We start from the raw sequence: 18,038 nt of genomic DNA, 5'->3' as shown, positions 1-18,038 counted from the left end.
ATTATTGCTTCTTTTTGTAATGTTTTATAATTTAATTTATTTATATTAAACATGACCAAAGGGTCGCAAGTATTACGTGTAGTATGACCCTAGTACCTATATGGCTACATCTTTACTAGGGATCATGTAAATTTCTAAATTCCATTATTAAAGTAGATTGTTTTTAAAAGGTTGTGCCAAAACAAGAAATATCTTTAAACCATTCAAATAGTTTCACTTGTTGTACATTTAGGTTTTTCAAAGTATTTTTATCCGCAAATATTTTATGTTTAGTTTGAATATCGTTATTAAATCATATAATATTCCACAAAGGCCATAATAATATACAACATTAACAATGGTTTTTTTTGTATTTAGCTTTGTTTTAAGTGATTATAGGTATATTTAAAAATGTATTACTTTTTATGAGCGGAGGAGCTAGACAATGCATATTACTAGTTTTATTTTGTGTATGTGTTATTTTACTGTTATATTTTATCATTACTTAAGGAGTGGCTCTGGATATTTTATTTATAATAATATTATGATAATTAATAAAAATTATTGGAAAAAATTCTTGACAAAACTAAATTTGTTATTCACTGTAATGACTTGAAAATTTAACAGAATATTAACAGCATTTTAAAAATATTTTTTTCCTTTATGAGCTGTTTATTTACAAATATAAAATTTTTTTCGTCTTTTTTAAAATGATATTGGTAACATTACTTTCTGAATATAAGAAGATTTAAAACAAGATCCCTCTTACGTTTTTCTTAAAAGATCGAAAAATATCAAAACTAACTCATACATTTTTTTTAGTGTTATAAGTTTAAATGTTGACTATTTTTTAGATATTATATTTTATTCAAACAATATTAATCGTAGATAATTTACATTTTTTTACCATACTCAAGAACTTAAAATTTTTTCAAAATATTTAGATTTATTAATTGTATTTGTTTTACGAAACTTATCTGAATCATATTTTAAGTTAAAAAAATGAGTCCATCCTACAAGTTTGATTATGAAAATAATAATAACAATAATATAAACAAAAGTAAGACATGAGCTACCATAAAAATAGATGATGTTCGATCTGTATTCTTTACTCAGAACTGTTTTTTCGTAGATTAATATGGGTATCATTGAATTTAAAATTAACATACTCATTACAGTGGTCAGTGACGAAGTAAATCGAAATCTATCTATACAGTAGAATCGATTTCCTAAATTTAATATTTAAAGAAATTATAATATATAAACAGTAATATTAATAATTGTTCTTTTTTTTTCCCTATGTTTTATGTATTATAATAATATTTTTTTTAACACCTAAAATGCTCAATTTATCATATACATAATATACATTATGGATACATCATGCATGCCATTTAAAGCAATATAATTTTGTATTACATTTAATATTAATATTATATAATACATATAATATAATATATATATTTATAATAATTTTTAAGATAGTATGAATTTTAAATATTAAAATATTCCTTAACTAATATACATATAAGCTAGTTTTTTTATACGGTTTGTGGAACAAGTACCCTTTACAAATTTATTATACCATCATACTCTTCACAGTTTATTATGCTTTTTTTTATTCTCCTTCCTAAATTATCCAGCTATGTTGGAGGTTGAGTGGTGTGGTTGTGTTTTGGAGAATATAATATAGGTAATTTATTTTGCAAGGTTGGTAGTTCATAATTGCAGTAGAAATACTCAAACATGTGCTAGCAATATTTGTAACATTGTAGTTAAATTATATCATATTATATTACTACCAATACGATTTCATTTATATGATGAATTATAAGAAGTTAATAATGTTATGTTTTTATAATTTATAATTTTAGGTGGACAATATTGTATGTAATATTATTATTGTTTTAATATTATATTTTATGAGTGAATTATTAAGTTGTATATTATTATTAATAATATTATATATTATATTATATTAATAGTGTGAAATTGTATATTATAGTATATTATAATTTTAAATGTGTAATCTACATTTATATTTAGTCTAAATATCAATAACATTAAGTTATTTAATAATTTGTTTTTTAAATTTAAGTAAATTATATTAATGACCCTTATTAACTCTATTCGTAATCTTTTATTTTACAGACTTTTTATGTAGGTCTTCTATCAACATTTTCAAAAATATTCAAAACATTTTCCCAAGAAAGACTTATTGAAAGTCTTCAAGTAATTATATGTAATAATATAATAAATTCTCAATCACCATTTTGGATTCAGGTTCAAGCACTCTACTATTCATCAAATCCATCGTACCGTTGATTTTATTTTTCACTAGAATGGATAAAAAACAATTTTGCACAGTAGTAGGTACTCTTCGATGATTCTTGGCTTTATAACCAGTATGGCTTCTTCAAAAGCTTAAAAAATGTCTTCCTGTCTCTTATTAACTTATTAAAAAGTGCTTCCTAAAAAAAAAAAGTCAAAAACTTGTAGTAAACGTAAACAATGTGCATGTAGCTAGTATAATCATAACATAGAAGATATTTTGACAAAATTTTAAAATAAATCATTTCTTTAATATTTGTTTATAAATGGTACAAAGCTCCATAGTTTGTATTCGGTCACTCAATATTACCATACTTTCACACGTTAATGCGCTGTTACTCTTTTTAATTGTATGTAACATAATTAATCCTCGATCCCGTGGTTCTCAACACGTGTCACCAAATTTTTTTTTGTATTCTAATGTAATTTATATAACGATTCTAGAGTATTGCGAATTTAATGTTTAAAAACACTGCTTTAGTCACATGATCGTCAACTTAAATTTACTGGGTATATTTTATTAACAATTGGTTTGCAATAAAAATAATATTATTGTCATAATACATGTTTAGTACATAATGTATAATAAAAGTATAAGCTACTCTAAAAAAAAGCTAAAATAAAAAGCTTCTCTTAATTTGAACGATTTAGATCTTATGTTTATTTGTTGTTGCAAAAATTGTGCTATTTCGTATTATTTTTATAGTTAGTACAAAAAATGTTTTGAATTAAGCAATTATAATTAATGCATAATTTTTTTTTTGTTACATGCAGCTATAATTTTTTATTTATTTATTTTTAATAAATTAACCGGAACTCCATCTATACATGGTAACTGACTAATCATATTATTTTTTAAGTAGTATAGGTACTTAAAAATTTCAAACATTAAAATTTGATTACATTTATTATTCAAGGATAAAAGTAATGTGAAGATATAGAAATAATATCAAATAGTATTAATAGTGTATTGTATTGACAATATATTACATATATTCTGTTCAGTTCATCTTGGAACTTGGCAACTGCTATGATTTAAAAGATAAAACAGTGGTCTGAAAATTATATTATACTACAAAAAGATGGGCAAGTGAATACTGCTCTATCATACAGTAGGTTTCGAGTAGAATAAATCAAATATCACGGTATTCAAATTTAATAATATATCCATTACATTAATCTATCACTCACTAGACGCCTACTGTATAGCAAAAAGAATAAGTAGGTAATATTGTAAAATTAATTCATATATATAAAGCGTATAGAAAAATGTATAATATTTGTAAAAGTTGTAAGTCCTTATATTTTTAAATTATAACATTACTCTTCGTTCTATCTATTTTCATTTTAATTTGAATTTAAAAAAGTTCTAATATATTTTTAATATTTTTAACTAAATATAGTAAAAACTTATAAGGATCCTTGTATTAAATTTTCAAGTTTATCAATCTAATGAAACATATTGAAATATTTTGAAAATTGTATAATTTATAGAAAGTAATAATATGAATCGAAAATTTAAAAATAATATTTTGCTTATTTCGTTAATAATAAGGAAAAAATGATTATTTAATTTATTTTTAAGCGCATATCAAACATATTTAATATTTTCTAAAATTTTTCGTAATTTAGGTAATATTTTTCGTAATTTTCGTAGTTCACTATTAATTTTACGATACCAGTTGCAATGTGCATTTAATCTATATCGCGCTAATAGAACGAAATACTAACTTTACTTTTCGTTTATATTAATTGTTAATTCGTTGTACATAGTTGACATCTTACAATATTTTTTTAAAATTTTTTTTCATTTTAACCTTATATGAAAATGTCAACTAATTTTTTGCTACATTTTAAAAATTAAAAATTAATTTTTCCATAGTTTTACGTTTGTGCATAAATTATTAATAAACATTTTTTTTCGGAATTTCAAATATTTTTTTTTGCATTTTACATGCACATTTTATAATATTTTTTGTGTATATTTTGTCTATTTTAGCTTCTATAACTCTCGAGTCCTAATAAAAACTAATAAATGTGATAGATCACATATACGTACATGGAAAAAAAACACATACACATATACATATAATTTTAAAATTATTATTTTCATTGCTCCACTAAGAATCTAAAAATATTATTTTTAGATCACTGTTATTTAAAATTGGAACAATTTCCTGGTGTCAATATGAACTTGATGGGGTTACCTATGTCAGTCTGGTTCTATAATACGAATTATGTGCGTTAAAATTGAGTATAATATAAATGTTCACAATGGTTTCCCAATAATTAGATGTTACGCATTTGTTACGGTTTGATATGAATTCTGTTATCTTAATTATTTCAAGATAGAAACTTTAACTTTAAAATTATTCAATATTAATTTTTATGTTAGTTATTATTCTTTTGGAAAAATTTGATTCTTACGTCTTACGCGCCTGTATTGAATTATAGACAACATATGAAATGATAATTTTTCATAGTTTAATGACTTAAAAATATACCAGTGATATCACTGTGGATTAAGTTCATGGCACACTTGTGTGGACCCATGTAAGATAAACCTACCCGTTTTCGTAAAAACGATGGTCACGTGCATATCGGAGCAAAATAACGTCACATTATATATGTACACATAATAATAATGTATTCGCCTTTGATCTACACACTCGAATTAATCGCGCGTCCATTATAATATGATCGTATTTATTTTTCTGAAATGTTGTATAGTTTGCGTGATCGTGTAAAATTCCGGTCACGGCTAGTGTAGTTATTGAGCCATATCAGTATTTCTATTGATCGAAGAACTAGCTTCCGTAAAAACCATCGGATATGATGTGATGATTTCCGGATGAATACTGCACAGTGATGTACTTAGAATTTTTCTTCGGCATCAATTTGGTTTAAAGAAGAAAATTGTATAAAGAAATGTGTTGCCTAGATAATCAATGCTTCGAATACAAAGAAAAAATATTAAATTTATTTGTTCTGTCTCCCGTTATAAATATGATAGTTATATCGTGTACATTCTATAGAACGTAACAATTAACATTTGTTTTAAACGAATGACTTATTCTCGAAGCAAACGATTTGGTAGCCCAGAACTAATAAATAAATAATACTCCATTAAATTCGAAACCATTGGATTTGGAAATAGTTTATAAGCGAATGTTGATTAAAGCAACATTTGCTGTATGACTGCACTATGGTCTGCGGGTATTCGCTTTAATTGAAAAATTTTCCCAAATATAAATATTGTGTGTATATTGAATAATAATTAAAATAATAGACATATCTATCAAAACCAATAAAATTCGCTTCAATCAGAATTTAAAAATGTTTAGCTTTGTGTAACTTCACATAATAGTTATAATATAGGTATTTCAAAATTAGTAGTTTTAATCTATTTATCTTTTCTTTTTTTTATAAATGATGTTAAGTCTAAAATTGAATTAATGGATAATAAAATGTACATTTTATTTTTCTATAAATATTAAACAGGTACTACATTTACTATTTAACAATGTAAATAAGTATTACTGTAACAATATACATGCGCTTGAACAGTCTGTAATCTGAAGACGCGAATTTAGCTTAATAATATAAATACTTTTAATCCCATCAAATAAATAGTGGTATTGAATATAAAAATAATGTTCTAGGCAAAAAATATTTCTAATATTTAAGTCGTTATTGTTTTATTTTAAATTTATTCGACAACATTTTTTTTTATAGTTATTTTTTTTTATATATTATGTTATTTATAAATTGTCCCATATTCCAATGTACTGACTATTTGATGGTGCCTGTAAGGTACCTAAAACTAAAGGACAATGTGAAGTAAAAAATGCGACTTGTGTTGAAAAGAGTTCACAACGAATATTATTACGACCATTTTTAATTAGCCAAGCATTATTTTTTCATACAATAAAATTATATAATAATGTGATATTTAAAAAAAAGTTTTTATATACTTGTTATATTGTATTTTATGTTTCATCGTATGTTAAATTTATTAATAAGTAATCATTTATATGTAAATAAGATTCAGTTAAATATAAACTATTCATCTTTAACAGAACAATTCTGTAATAATTATTATTAGGGTATAATTTATTATTTGAAAGAGAGATAATTTACACATCACCAATTACTGAAGTATTAAAACTGCTACATCTCATGAATTTGAAAAACATAAAAACTACAGACAATCATTATTTTTATTTTTATTTATTTCTTTATCTGTATAGGTACCTACTTAATTATATGCATGATAAATGTATTCAACGATTAAAACCTATTATTTTTGTAGGAAAAAAGTTTTAGTTGCATAATAAAATATTGAAATTGTTGAAAAGGCTTCATTAAATTCTAAAGAACTAGATTGAACCTCTTCAGTGCCCAATAAAATTTAAACATGAATATTAATATTCCATAATACATAATTAACACAATATTTTATACAATTGTTACTTGGTATTTTGATTATTTGTTATGACCATTAGTTATTTATGTGTACAGTATAAGATGAGTAAAGATTCAATCCTATCCAAATAGCTAGCGAACATAATAATTATTATTGATTTAGACGTATTCATAATATATAAAATATATGATTTATAGACAATACACAGTTCACAAATAAATAAATGCAATTTTAACGGTCCTTTAATTGTTTTGTATGAGTTATGTATAACTTTATTAACTTGATAATATTTCCGTTTTAATAAACTTTAACGATTGCGGGCCGTTTGGGTTAAAGGAATGAATCTAAAACAATATCTCATACATATTATTAAACATTAAATAAATAAATACAATTTATATCTTATTTTAGTGTCGAGTTTCGCAAATAAACCGCTATGACATAGAACGGTAAAAGTAAAAAAATACTAATATATTATACCATTCGAGAGAAAGTAATGTACTTATAAAAAATATAAAATTATCAACCCGTTGGATACTTATAAAAATACAAAAAAATTATTTTTTGTTTTTTATAATAATATATATACAATGCATTAAGGTTGGTAGAATATTTTTTTATACATAGAGCATCGTACAATCATTGAAGTCACGTTTGCCTGTACCTACAGAGATATAATTATCCGTCAAGTAGTTTCTCCATACTTCTCACGCTTGAAGAGGGTATCTGTTGGTATATTCTTTTACAAAAATGTCGACTCATCTTTAGTCCGTTGAAAAAATAAAACTCTTTGCACTTGTAAAATATGGTCGTTGCAAAAAAAAAAATTGCATAGGACTTACATTAATACAAGTACTAGTTGTATGCCTCTCATAAGAAATTAAAATAATTCCTTTATCATTTTTCTCGTTTTTATATGTTCATATTCTGTAAGGCCAACTCAGTGAACTTAAAAAATAATTTTTTTTAAAAGTCAATAATTAAATAGTTTCAAATTATTTTTAGCAACTGCAGTTTGGTTTGAAATTGTAAAATCAAATGTAACAAAAAACATAATATATAGCTTTATAAAATATATTGAAGAGAAATCAGAAAATAACAATGAAAATGTGTCTAAACAAGAATGGTAGGTACAATACAAAATGAATAGTTTTATGTGTTTAAAAACCAGATCGATATTTTTAATATTTCCAAATTAATAAAACAAATTTACAAGATAATCAGTAACAAAGATAGATATATTTTGTTGCAAACACTAATGATTGGCTAAGTAAAAGTAAGTTAAACTTAATATTATCATTTTATATGTTGTTTTGTATCTAATTAATTAAATAGTTCATAGAAATTCAATTAATTAAAAGTTATTGTTTTCAATTAAGTTGTTGCTTTACTGATTGAATTGTATACAATGTTAATTATATTAGTTATTATAACCTATATTAAATATTTAAATAAATGCAAAATCATTATTAGTTCATTTTTTATTAATTGTTTTAAGTTTGAGAAACTTTCAATGGATAAAACAACTTAAATGTCTTATATTTATGTATAATTGAAGGTTAAAATAATAGATAATATTATATTTATGAAAACAAATTATTTAGTTTCCGTGATTAGTTTGTCATAAAAGGATTAATATTACATTTTTTTTTAAAGTTAACTAATACAGCAAAAATGCATTTATTTTTATTTGAAGACAAGCATGATTTTCCGAGAATCACAAATCAACCACATTAAAAATAACATTGTAATATTTTTAATAATACAAATTAAATTAGTTATTAGATAGATATTGTATTCCGAGTTTCGTGTTTATAAATAATAATACTATGATAATATACTGCAATTCTCCTATAATTGCTCATTACCAACTTAGCTTGTTGACATTGATCATAAACATGTATACCTAACATACTTGGAGTTTGAACGGTATAGTTATCAACCCCAACAAATATAATATCGCAGTTCAATATTGGTTGGAAGATACGCCTAATATTGACGCAAACTAAAGCATTATAGCACCGGAATTAGTTGAAATATTATGATCTTATCGGTGAAATTTATCGATTTACGTATCTTAGAATGTACCGTGAGTCGTGACGTTCATTAAATAATTTGTAACGCGTGGATAGTCTAATTAGGACATGACATAATATATTGATTATTGAGTACTTATAAATTATAATCTATAAATGCATTTAATAATTAAACGACACAATAAATAGTTGATTATATTTCGGATATACTTTATTAATTAGGATAAAAGTTAATTATAAAGAAAAAATATCAACTGTTTAATCTAAGTATAAGAAAAATGTATTATAATTATATGTGTACAGTAGACAACAGGCCGCAGTAAAACATTTGACAGAGATGAGTGAAATGTACTGATTAAATCATAATTGATTTTGTTCGGGTAATTATAAACAATAGGTACTCGTCAACTTAAAAGTTTAAAATAAACTTAACTAATTATCTTGTCAGCACCCAGAATTGTCATAGTCAAAGGTTTTAAAATCATTAAAACTTTTAAAAGTATTTAATCAATTCAATAGAAGAATAATATATGATATTATATACCTATAACTAATACTTATTTTTAGTTTTAAAAATTATAATAATATATATTTATGTCATATGATTCTCCAATAAACTATTTGAGTAAAATAGTATATGAGCTTGATTTTTAAAATCAAATCCATATGTGAGAGGAAAGTAAATATAAGAAAATCGAGAAATGGAATATAAAATTAATTAATTTTATTTTCCATTTATTTTTTTACTAAATAATGACTTAGTATAATTGATTTTATATGACAGTTGAAATTTGAGTATTACTGTAACGTTAAATAATTATAAATTATGAATAAAATTGTAGCAAATGTAAGTGAATGTGACAGAAATGTAAAACAAAAAAAAAACAGTGTCATATTATATAAAAACCAAAATTTATCACTGATACAATTTAAAAACTGGGATAATTACTTTGCTGAATTTTAGGTATCAAGTATTCTTCGTCATTGGAAGTCACAGTAATAGATGTGTTAAAATAACTTTTAAATAACAATTCTATGACTTCATTGTATCTATAAAAAACGATTCTGAGCTGAAATGGTCTATTAACCTATATTTATAAGGACATTTTATTATATGTAAGTAATCTATTTTTCTATTAGTGATAAGGTAGGTCGAATTAATTTTATCCAAAAATCAATCGAATATAATATTATAATAATATATTAATTATTATTATAATATTACAAACTTTTATTATATTACGAGTCTAGGGTCTTGAATTATATTTACTAAAAATGTACATAATATGTAGCTGAAAAAAAAATTATTCTTGTTAATTAAATTGGAACAAGTTTAAAAATATGTATAACACGTATTAAATAATTTAAATTGTTGAGCTGAGTACATTGAATTTGTATAATTGGCTCATTGTATTGAACGTTCAGAATAAAAAGCCTTGGATGTAAACTGCAATTAAAAACAATTGGTAGATTTTTATAATATCGTATAAATTATCTGATGAGTTACAAAGTTACAGTTAATTATTAAACACTATTTTCAGAAAATATGTTCTCAAATAAAGAAAAGTTTCATTGTTTATCTGTCAAAGAGTAATGTATAAAAATCACAACATATATTTTTATTTTTACACTAATTTTTCGACGTGATACCTACATCAAATTTAATATTGTTATCAGGAGCTTTATTTACAAAAAATTGTCAATTATTGAATAAAAAATATATTTAAAAATAATCGAAATGTCAATGTATCTAAAGTTAGGAAATATCGTTAATATATTTTTTTAAACATATTGATAACATTTTTTATAAACGTTAAAATATTCATGATAATAATTAAAAATGTTCTAGACACACAAAATCAAATCCAAATCATTATATAAAAAATAAAAATGTGCAAATGCAGATAATTTCTATTCTTAGTTATGGCTTACAAGTCAATACCGTGAAACAATGGAATGGATTTGTGATATATGTAGCTTAAAATAATTAATCTTAGTATCTAGATAAAAATCATTGTCTTTAGAAAATTAAAATTTAAGTATAAAGTAGAATGTTTCAAGATTCTACTGTAAGTTAATATTTTTTAAATTGCAATAAAATAACAAAACTCAATTGAGAACAATTCATCAAATTATGTGTAAATATCCAATGTCTTCAACATTTTAACTTTGATCTCTTATAAAAAAATGTACGTGATTTATCGTTAAGTTTTTTTAGTTCCAGTTTAAAAAACTTATGAGAATTATATTATTAAATTTTAAAATTTTAAATGTTTAATTTGTTGATTTTTTTAAATCTATAATATAATTTGTATATTTTTGTGATTAAAATTACCTTAAAATTTAAATACTTATAAAAATATGTGTATATAACAAAATTTTTTTATTAAACAATCAAACATATTTTAATTTGATAAAATAAATAAGTATATTGAATTCAAAACTCTTAGTTAATGTGATAATTGTTGATTATTCTTCTTTTAAAAAAATTAAGTAAATTTATTTTTATAAGTTTTTCAGTCTACTGCATTTACAATTATTATAATGATTAGTAAAAATGAGATTATAAATTAATTCTATCTGATGTATTAATAATTATAATTATTAATTACATTACTCTTTAAATTAATTACATGTAACGTTAAGTTAGAACGTTGGATGTGAAAAAAATATTTTTAAAAATTTAATATAAAGGGAAGTTACTGTTGTAGGAGTTACAAACACAATAATAATATGCATTACGTAAACATGGTAATTATTTTACTGTAAACACTTATGTATAAAAAGAACACTTATAAATATTTTTTCTTGCAAAATTTGAATTTATTCTAATGCAGCATTTTTGAAAACAAAATTCTACTTTTTATAATTTTTGAACGTTATAACTTATTATGGTTTTTCTTATGCTGAATGATAAAAATTATTTTTAATTTTATAAATCTAAGTAGATAATTTTTCAGAGAATGTTGACGTTTAAAAATTGAATTTTGAACTAGTAGTGAATAATTATAGTTATAACTAACAAGTATATTTGAAAAATTAGACGAATGGAGGAAAGATGAAATATATTTTTTTTTTTTGAGTAATAAGTATAATGTAAAATAACATTTTCAAAAATATTAACGGTTTTTAGGATACTGAACTTTGTTGTCAAGGTTTAAGATTAGCCTAGTAAGGTACCCATTAAGTACACTATATGTATCATGTATTTTTGTATTACTTTGATTATTTACGTAACGTCCTAACATAATATGTGCATTGCTAAAATTAAAATCTGGTTTGCTTAGAATACTTAGATGCTATAAAGTATTAAGATTCTACTTCAGTCGCGTTTCCGCTTTTGTATGATTTTTCCGCTTGAAATTTTTATTACCTTCAAATTAAATTCTAGAGACATATATGTAGGTATATAGTATAAATATTTCTTCAATCAATAAAACGACTAAGCTGTGCTATATAATACCTATATATTTCAAATACAATTAATTTAATTTTTTTTTTTATACTATTTCAAGGAGATGGGATTTTAGTTATTTTTTAGGAGCATCTCGTATAGGCATTATACCAAAAAAAGTTTGAATATTTCAAATAATTATGAATAGTGTGAGTGAATCACGTGTGTAAATTTCAGTGCTAAATTTACGTTTTACCTAATACGTTGTTTATACTCTTTAAAATTGAGTACTATTTATCAACCGTATTAAACAATAAGGTATTGATGTGATAAGAAATTTTAAAGCGGATTTGTTATATTATCTACATAATATGATAGCTAATATACCTAGTTTACCTACCTTGCAGAACCCAAATATTACCCAATTTATTAGTTTGAAATTTTTTTTTATTTTTTTTTTAATTTTAGATTCTGAGTGAAGCAATGAATGTATTGATTTTTTCATGATATATATATATTTTATTTTTTTTTTTGAGTTACATGATAAGTTTTCAATAGAAGTCTCAGTATTTTAAGTACTTATTTTTATAATCAGGAAAAACAAACAATAAATTAAAGAAAAAAAACCGGAAGTTTTACGATAATCTAATTTTCGACAAAATCGATATAATATATAAATTTTTTTGATATAACTCGAAAACGAATGACCGAATGATCCTTGAAATTTTCATATTTATATTATTCTTTTTTATTTACGATAAAGTTATCAAAATATTACAACTATTTTCAAGTTATTATAGAGGTTCTTTATAGGGGTTTCAACCTTTATATGAAAATAAAATTCTACGGTAAGCCAAATCAATTTTTATGAGTATTTCCAGTTCAAATGTTTACAACATTTGATACTAACACGAAAAAAAATTATTTCTCTTCAAATAATTTTTGATATTTTATCGTATTTCAAAAATATAAAATAATAATAGATACTTGAAATTTCCATCAAATGTTTATACCATCAATTTCATTATACAATCGAATTCTCAGATCTTTTAAAATTCTTTTTTAGTTATTTAAAAACATAAGAAATTTATACATTTTTTAAAATTTTTTTTCTTAAATGTCGAAAAAAAATATTCGCATGTTTAATAATAAAATTCTTGAAAATTTAATACAAGGTTCCACAAAAATTAATCTTATATCTGTATAAAAATATTAAATTTATTTAAACAATATGTTTAATTATTTTGTTATAATTTAAAAATATTATTTGTGGAACTTAAACTTTTATGCATTTTATATTACTATAATATGAATTTTATTATACGTTATATTTATTTTTAGGTACTATAAATCTATTTTTATTGTTTTTCAGTATTTATAAAAGTATATTATTATATTTTGTGTTGTATAAGTTGATATAATATGGTATAATTATGTATTATTATAATAACTAAAAACTAATAATATAATAAATTTAAAATTTTTGGAAAAAATATATCAACATACTATAGTTCTAAAAGTAAAATAAATTAATGGCTATACCAAAAATTATATCACTTGGTGATATAGACTGGTAGACCGTTTACGCTAAGAATAGTTTTTCGTATGTAATAATATATCAAACTTAACATACCTATAATAATGACTTATTCAACATATTTTAATGTATAGCAGAGAGGTACCCACTTACCTACCTTTTTGGATTGACATTGAAAAAGTAAAAGTCGATCTCAAATAAATTTCATGAAGAATTACAAAATAAGCATACCTACAAAGTTTTATTTTCAAACAATCAAATTAGCTGGTATTAAACATTAAATATTTATGTTAATGTAATATTATTATTTTTTTTTATATTCATTAGAAATGGCTGTATTTAGTAAAATCACAGAAATTCAATAATGGATGCTATATTTAATTTACATATTTTAATATACATATTTGATATTATATTATCTGTAGAATATGCCAAATGATTTTACCATACATTTGAAAATCACTGAGAGAAAACTAATAACTTTTCAAATTTTAAATATTTTTAAAGATTTATTATATAACTATAAAAAAATATATTAAAGCTCATAGTTTAAATTTTTACCAAACTTTTTACTTTACTATAACTTTTTAAATACGTATTAAACAATTATATAATATGGCGTATACCTAATTATATACTTATTACGAAAAAAAAATTAATATTTATTAGATATTAAAAATAAAAATGCAATTATAAGAAAAAAAGAATATAAATTCTAAATTAGGTTAGGTAAATTCTTTTCATTTTAATACAATTGATATGGAGACAATTATTCTAATACAGCAATTTACCTATAAGACCAGAGTAGGAAACATAATATTATATTTATCAAGAAATTATCTATTCTCATATATTATTTATCTGATTATTAAATTGATACTATCTTATAATCCTAACAGCAAAATAAGCTTTATAGATTTAATTAAAAAAAATAAAAAAAAAGTTAATTATTGTGATATTAGAAGTCCATAATACGACAGATACATCTATATAGGAAGTTTATAGGCATACAAATTAAATATTTAAAACGTATTCCAAGTATTATTTAAGTCAAGTACCATTGTCCAAACTATTAGTGATAAGAAAATTAGATATAATTAGAAAAGCAATTTGTTTGTATTGTTTAAAGATAAATTTGTTTTTCTTATACATATTTATTACAAACGCATCTTTTGACCATTCGAATCTTAAAACCGACTATTTGGCATTCAGTCAGCTTAAGATGCACCATTGATTTTGTAATAAATACTTAAAGTAGTTAACTAAGCGACGTAACAATCATGTACCATTGTGTTATTATATATCTATGAATTAAATATAAATTGTATAGTTATTTTATTTAATATTATTTGCAGACATTCTATAGGTTGCTTTACTTGTAAAAATAACTTAACGATTTATATAAAAATAAACACAAATTAGCTTAATTAAAAAAGTGTTCATAATTCATGTTTATTAAAAATTTAAATAACTTTTACTGAAAGTGTATATAAAAACAAATGCTGCTAACAATATAATATTAAATTAAATTTATGGTTTTTAACTATACATTTATACTGAATATATTGAAATACCTATATTTTAATTCAATAGTAATATATGTAAATAATGTATTTACAACTTTTAAGCTTATTGACAAGATTTTAATAAAAGTAAGCTTCTTTTGATTTGATCAAATTTAGTGAAGTTCGTAAAAATATATAAAGAACTAACGTGATCAAAACTTTATTTACAGTATTTATTACTTTATTTTAATTTGTTTAAAAATCGCAATTTTATTAAAATAACGTATAAAAAATGTAGAAATTTACTTATAAATGTACTACATGTATTATAGTTACAGCTAACAAAACAATAGCCGATAGTTAGAAAAAATTCGATTGTTATAACGGCAGTTTTATTAAAAATGAATGTGTTATTTGTAGTTATATCGAATATAATTTGATTATATTACAATATCTATCAATTTTGTTGTTATATTATATTTTATCTAAAGACCTATGAAAGCGTTTAATCACCATTTAAAATAAAACAGGAGTTAAATTATTTTTATCCATGTTTCATTATTAAAAAATAATAAAGAAATAATGAACCTGAAAAAATATTTGACAAAAAAAATATAAAATTCTTTACAATGCTCAAAATGCAAATATTGTTAGATAAATATAAAAAAAATTGACGAATTTGTTTAATCGGGTTTATGTATATATGCTATCGATATTATATTCTTATTAATTTATGTGGAATGGAAAGAATAAAAAAAAAAAAATATTAGTTAAAAAGAAGAGTTTATTTAATTTATTATTTGAAATATTTTTATAATCATAAAATTATCAACTTACGTTTTAGGTGTACTTTCAAGCCATCGGCAGCAAAATCCTCGCACCTGTTTGCACGCGACATTCAACGCAGACTGGAACGGTCTTAACACGGGTGGCGCATTGACAGACGCACTCCCTCCGTGTTGTGTGCGCCCTCGGATGCAACTAACGCACTTCAGTCGTCCCGCGCTCAGTGTGTTGTATGACGTTCTGACCCTGACCGTACACAAAACTGGCCTACTGAAGGTTTTAAAAAAACATTGACGACCCTAATTTTGAGGACCACAGTTTATAGAAAATCCGACCTTGGGTGGATATCAAATATGGTTATTACTTTTATAACTTAAGTGTAATTAATTATTGTTGCTAATTACTAGTAAAAAATTATGAACGATAATATTTAATAAATTAAATATTTAAAATGTGTGTTTTTCTTATAAATGTATTTCCTAGTTTCCTTTATTTCATTGAAATATTTATTTTAGAATAATAATAATACATAATAATTTAAAATAATAAATCCTCAACGATTACATATAAATCGTATGTGCCCAGTCGAGATTTGAAATATTTTATTTTGTTCCATTAAACAAGAAAATAAATAACAGTTATTGTGATGAAGTGTGAACATTTTATATAATATGGCTTATACATTTTTTTTAATAAGATTCTAATAGTCAATAAGAACTTTTGGTTCCTAATGAAAGATGTAATTCATTCAACAAAATTTTTGGAAAGATCAAGCGTAGTCGGTATTTCTCTTTATTATTGTTACATAAATACATCATTTAGTGTTTTATTTATACATATGAGGTATTTGTAAATGTGTACATTGTATATTTCAATAAGTAAAGTTTTTTTTAAAATTTTTATTCAAATTTGGAAAAAAAAATTTGTATATATATATGATAAGTAAGATTATTTTGTATCTAACTCATAGAATATGTATAAATAAAATCATAAGTTTTAAACAACTATTTGAATATAGTTTGTATCGTTTGAAACTGCAGACGAAGGAAAAACAATCAACGGGTTAACTTAGTCACAAGGGTACTAGATTACTACAGGTAGGTATATGTTTATGGATACCATTATCGTAATAAAAGATAAAACTATGTATCCTTTGTCCTTTAAGCGTCGTATAATACATAACATGTTCTTCTTTTATAATTAAAAGACATGGATATACTCTGGTTGTATAACCATTTTAATATTCAGTTAATTTTTAGTTTATATCACATTGAAATTACTTTCAAATATTTTATTTTATTTTTTATCAAAAATATAATGGGACCCACTGATCATATTCATGCGTGGGCCCAAGATTTCAAATTTTAAATTATAAATGTAATAAATATATTTCATATGACATAATATTATAATATTTATAATTAATAATATCATTAAAAAGTGGGTTTTTTTTTTAAATTTAGTTAACATGCCAAATATCTTATCGTCAAAAAAATTATTAATAGTTATACTAATAAGTTGTAAAATATTTATAGAAATGAAGGTTAACACGTAGATTGCACTCAGGACCATTTTTTGTATGCAATAATTTATAATTGAATTCAAGTAATTAAACACACCCCATTGCAGTGATCTAATCAAGGGATAAGTTACTATTAATAATTATTACATCGGGAAAACGACTTTACCGATTTTGTATTATTTAAAATTCACTGAGTAAAGACAACACTTCAACCAAGACGTATACATTAATAGCTATCAATCACAATACTAAGCGATACATTAATAATTTATGTGATAAACAAGTATTAATTATTGTTTTTCTAGACGTACAATATTATTACTATTATTATTTTTATTTATTTCTTATTCGAAAGACAAAAATCGAATGTCAAACAAACAATATATTAATTAAAATAAAAGTTCATATCATGCAAATGTATTATAATGAATGCAATACTAGAGATAAAAAAGTCTACACTTTTCCACAAGCTTTTAAAACTTTAAGTAATTCAATTGAAATGTTTGGTTGCATGTATTTCTA

General features: G+C 22.7%; 1 protein-coding gene across 4 annotated transcripts in view; it reads right to left on the bottom strand.

Moving 5' to 3' along the window:
- LOC132922420 (rhodopsin-like) overlaps positions 1-16,197 on the bottom strand; it is a 52,446-nt gene extending 36,249 nt beyond the window's left edge. For 2 of the 4 annotated variants that reach the window (XM_060985928.1, XM_060985929.1), the window contains exons 1-2: positions 16,046-16,197; positions 2,249-2,450 (exon numbers count right to left, since the gene is read on the bottom strand). The gene's annotated coding sequence lies outside the window, so the exon portion shown is untranslated. The remainder of the gene's footprint in view (positions 1-2,248; positions 2,451-16,045) is intronic. The other 2 variants (XM_060985930.1, XM_060985931.1) reach the window with 1 other exon arrangement.
- Between the last annotated feature and the right edge of the window lie 1,841 nt (positions 16,198-18,038).

The sequence above is a fragment of the Rhopalosiphum padi genome, chromosome 2, assembly GCF_020882245.1.
Source record: "Rhopalosiphum padi isolate XX-2018 chromosome 2, ASM2088224v1, whole genome shotgun sequence".
Lineage (NCBI taxonomy): Eukaryota > Metazoa > Arthropoda > Insecta > Hemiptera > Aphididae > Rhopalosiphum > Rhopalosiphum padi.
Note: the sequence above shows the minus strand (reverse complement) of the source record. Positions and strands in the feature narration are given on the sequence as shown.